Source organism: Pteropus vampyrus, unplaced genomic scaffold (genome assembly GCF_000151845.1).
Source record: "Pteropus vampyrus isolate Shadow unplaced genomic scaffold, Pvam_2.0 Scaffold23, whole genome shotgun sequence".
In the NCBI taxonomy this organism is placed as follows: domain Eukaryota; kingdom Metazoa; phylum Chordata; class Mammalia; order Chiroptera; family Pteropodidae; genus Pteropus; species Pteropus vampyrus.
Window position 1 is genome coordinate 4,021,479 of NW_011888804.1, and position 5,167 is coordinate 4,026,645.

Here is a 5,167-nt window from a genome sequence, read left to right on the forward strand (position 1 = left end):
TCTGTCATCTGCCAGCTTCTCCATATCTATATCTAAGAAACGGGCCAGCTTCTCTTTCCATTTTAAAACATAGGACTTTGGCCAGTTAGCTGCTGGAGGGTTTGGGTTCTATTTTAATGAGAATGAAAAATACCTGATTAGTTAGCATTGACAGAGGAGAATCTTTCTAAAAAGCAAAGAATCCTCTTGTAAGAGGCATCATTATTTCTGATTATTTTTGCAGGTTTGGGTGTAGGGAGTTAAAAATAATCTTAATTTAAAATAGTTTTAGATTAACATAAAAGGAAATCTAAAACTACAGAAATAGTGCAAAGAGATCCCATATACTCCACTTGCCCTTATTAACAAGTTACATTAATACGATACATTTGTCACAATTATGGAACCAATATTGCTACATTATTATTTCCTGAAGCCCATACTTTATTCAGATTTCTTTAGCTTTTACCAAAGGTCATTTTTCTGTCCCACGATTCCACCCAGGACAGCATGTCACATTTAGTCATCATATCTCCTCAGGCTCCTCTTGGCTGTGACAGTTTCTCAGACTTTCCTGGTTTTTTGATGACCTCAACGGTTTTGAACAGCACTGGTCATGAATTTTATTTTATTTTTTTCTCATGAGTGGACTAAGGTTAGAAGATTTGGAGAGGAAGACCATGGAAGTGAAGTGTCGTTATCATCATATCATGTCAAGGTCATATCAACTACCAACATGACTCATCACTGTTGATATTGACCTTGACCACTTGCCTGAGGTTGTGTTTGTCAGATGTCTCCACTGTACAGCTTCTCTTTTTCTCTGGGTATAGGATTTTTAAAAGTTGCGTCTATCTGTACACCACAGAGACGCACTGTTTATTTTGGGTATTTACTGTCCCTGTTTGATAATTATCTTCCTGTCTGCATGTCACTGTCTGTATCGAATGGGGAATCATTACACAAAGCCAAATATTCACTAACACTTTACCTCCCCCACTGTTAATAATGTCTCTTTCACGTTGGGACCCACAAATTCTCCTAAATTTCTGCTGCCCAGTAAGTAGCCACTGGCCACCAGTGGCTATTTAAATTTAAATTATTTAAAATTAAATAAAATTTACAATTCAATTCCTCAGTCTCACAGCCACATTTCAAGGGCTCAGTAGCCACAGGTGGTGAGTGGCTACCATATATCCGACCCACAGATCATGAAACGTTCCGTCCCTCTGCCCCCTCGCCCCTCTCCTCCTCCATCCCGCCACCCCACCAGTCACACCAAGATAACTAATGTCATCAGCATTGTTCTCCACTGAGCCTACAGGTATAAGCACCATTAAAAACTGGTCTATCAGGCACTTCTGGTCATTGTTCATTACACACGGTATGTATTTTTTTTCTCCTTTTCTCACTTAAAATGCATCGTGAACATCTCTTTGGGTCAGTAAGTTTAGATCTAATTTGTTCTTGGTGAGGGTTGCATAAAATTCCATGGCGAGGGTATATTATGACTTACTCAACCATTTCCGAGATCAAGGACATCCTAGCTTCCAGCGTTTGTTTGTTTTTTTTTTTTGGTTTGTTTTATTTTGTTTTTGCTGTTCTAAACAGCACTCTGATTAATAAACACTCCCATACCCGTATATCTCTACCCTCTGGTACTTTTTTCTTTTGGAGAATAAATCTCCCAAATTAATATTTGATAATGGGTATTTATCAAATCGTAATAGATATTGACAGATTCATTTCCCAAAGGGCTGTGGCAATCCCTAGCCACACCAGCAATGGAGGAGGTTCCCATTTCCCCTCATACACACCAGCCATGGTTGTTAGTGCTTTTACACTTAAAAAATTTTTTTCGCCAACCTAATAGCTTCAAAAATGGCATTTTATTGTTGCTCTAATTTGCATTTTTTGTTACTGCATCTGTAATGCTTTATTGCAGGGCCCCCCAACCCCCTGGTACCGGTCCCTGGCCCATTAGAAAACAGGCCGCACAGCAGGAGGTGAGTGGCGGGCGAGCCAGTGAAGCTTCGTCTGTATCTGCAGCCGCTCCCCAGCGCTGGCATCACCGCCTCAGCTCCACCTCAGATCATCAGGCTTTAGATTCTCACAGGAGCACCGGTCCCTGGTGCCACAAAGGTTGGGGACCGCTGCTTTATTGCATCCAGTGACTGACATGTTGACTTTAAGACCTTCGAGGGCTGGGAATGTACCTTATTTTTCTCCATCTCTCCTTCCACAGGGCCTAGATTTTGGTAGTTTAGGGCGATGTTTGCCGAAGGCATAAACGAATGGCTTAATTCTTTCTGAAAGTCTGGTTCGCATGGGTCAGAATTTTCCTTGGCCTCGAGGTCAGCTGTTGAACTGTCGCCCCTTTTTCTATGGGCCTCAGTTTCCCCACCCACAAAAAGGGTGCATTATATGGCCCTTGCAGATTCCTTCAGCTCAGACGACGTGGCTATGAATTCGTACGTTTCTGAGGACAAGAGCATCCAAGCTGGATGTGGGGTCCCTTGAAGATTGACCCTATGGCCTATTTGCTGGGCAACCTGGGGCAAGTCACTTAGCCTTTCTGTGCCTGAGCTTCTCCCTTGATAACTGACTCCTTTCCTTTTCATAAGCGAGAGGAAAGAGGGAGAGTTTCTTTGCACAAGGTTCTCAAACTCAAATATCTACGGGACAATGCAGGGGTCTGTTGGATGTTGGACATGCAATAAGGAGAGGTGGGGATAGTGGCAAATGGAAAGCCATGTCCCTCCGCAGAGGACGGAGTGAATTAGCTCCAGCCACCCAAATGTGGCCCTCCAGTTTGAGACCCTCTGCTTGAGAATGGTTATCGTCTTGGCAAGGCTCTGAGAAGTTAGCTAAGATTTGTTGGGTATTAGAAGACCCAGGTCCACATCTCGGCTGGGTCACTCACCAGGTAGGCTGGCTGCATGACTGCCCAATGCCCACTTCTCCGAGCCTGTGGCTGGGAAATAGTATGACCGGAGTCCAGAGTTAAGCCTGCCAATCTGGAGAGCCAATTGTCTGTGCCCGAGGGGCCATGCCTCCTCTCCAGGCTATTCTCTCACCTTGGGAGCAAGAAGGCCAGCTGGGGGTGAGGATGGTGAAATGAAGCTTAATGAATAACCCAGGGACTGGCCATGGTTGGTGTTTGGCGGTCTGAGGTGTCAGGGACAGGGGCTGGCTGACGAAGGTGGCCCCGGGAGGGGACAGGTCAGTGACCTGGCCCACCTCTCACCCCGGCTCCCCCCACCCTGTCCTCTTCCGAGCCAGGAGCTCTGGAGCCTGGCACCTTTGGGTCTAAGCCCTGGCTCTGCCGTGGCTGTGTGACTTTGGGAAAGTGGCTTGGCCTTCCTGAGCCCGGTCTGATGCCATGATGCAGAGTTCACAACAACACCCACCTCCCTGGGGGGCCGTGAACATTCTGTGACCTAATGATGTCATGTTCCCAAACGCTGACACTCGTGTGCCACCTTCGCAATTTTTTGTCCCATTGCTGTCTCACTTCTTCTGTAATAGTAACAATAAAAACAGTAACAGCAATAGCGGTAAACTCAGAGCACTTGCTACTGTTCTAAATGTTTTGCATATGCCAGCTCATTTGATTCTCACATTAGTTTCACGAGGGAGGTCTTTTATCTCCACCTTACAGTTGAGGAAACAAAGCAGAGAGGTTAAGTAACTTACCTAAGGTCACACAGCCAGCCAGTAGCAGAGCTGGTATTTGGACCAGAGCCTGGCTCCAGGGTCCGTGTCCTGTTAGGCATCCTGCCTCTTCATGCCAGAAACTACGCTCCTACTGCTATTACTTAATGTATATATTTAAAAACAGACTTTATTTTTAAACTTTAGTACCTGCTTAGCTTCTTCCTAAGCAATAATATCCACAAAATTATGGACTTAATTTTATATATATGCTACTGCACAAAGAAATAAACACCCAACTATTAAAAAACCTTTGGAATACACTGGTCAAAACGAAAGGGCAGGCATACAGTAGGCATTCAGTAAATGCTGCTGTCATGCTTCTTGTCCAAGCCTGAGCCGTGGGCTAAGAACCTGCTCCTCCAGGAAGCCCTCCTTGATCCCACCCCACCCTCGACTGTCCTGTGGGGACCGTCTGCTCTCTGTCCTCCTAGGGGTGTTAGCGTTGTCATTAAATCAGGTGTCTTTCTCTCCCCTCTGGGCCGGAGAGTATGAACTGCATTTTACTACCCCTTGTCTTCAGTGCCCAGTCCAGGACAAGACACCTGACAAGGATAGGCCCATGTTTACTGTGAGGATGGGGATAAAATCCTCAGCAGGGATCACGGCCAAGCAGCTCGACCTGACCCCAAGCAGCCCGGAGTTAATCATCAAATCCGAGGAGGTCACCCAAAGCTCAAGTAGGGCACAGAACACCTGGGCTGCCTGGTCCTTCCTGGACCTAAGCTCCCATTTTACTTAGAGGGAAACTGAGGCACAGATGGACGTGACTAGCTCAGCTTTACCCACTGAGATGGTGACAGAGACCAGGCCAGAATGTGACCATGCCACCCTCCTGCCTACAGCCCTCCATGGCTCCCTAGTGCCCCTGGGTGAGGTCTGCATTCTGGATTGGCATAGCGTTCCTCGTGTACACGGGTTCCTGGAATGCGCCATGCTTTTGCCTTCCAGACCCTGGCACTCCGCGTACCTGATTCCCAGCTCAGCTCTGTCTTCCCCTCCTCCCGGAAGCCTCCCAGCCCCCCAGGGCCAGGTGAGGTACCTGCTCTGGGCACCCACAGCCCTGCCCCATCATCATCTGCCAATATCTGATGATGCTGATTATAACTACTTTTCAGTGGCCTCTTGGGGATTCTTGAGGGCAAGGGACACGCAGTTTTGTTTGAGACTAAAGATCCTGGGACTTGACACATATAGGTATCCAGTAAATATTGGTCAAATGAACAAATCAATTGCCATTATTTTTGAACAATAAATATTTGGGTTCCTGTGTTGGATGCGAAATATCGGAGATGAGGAGATGTTTCAGAAAAACATGCCTTTCTCATGTGACCGATAACGATTGTTTCTTTGTCCTTGTTTTCGTGGGACGAGCACTGGACTTGGAGATGTCTGTGTTGTAAGACAGGTGGTCCAGGGTGAGAGATAAAGGATGTTTCTCACTGGCCGGGTGGCCTTGGCCAAGTGAGTCTCC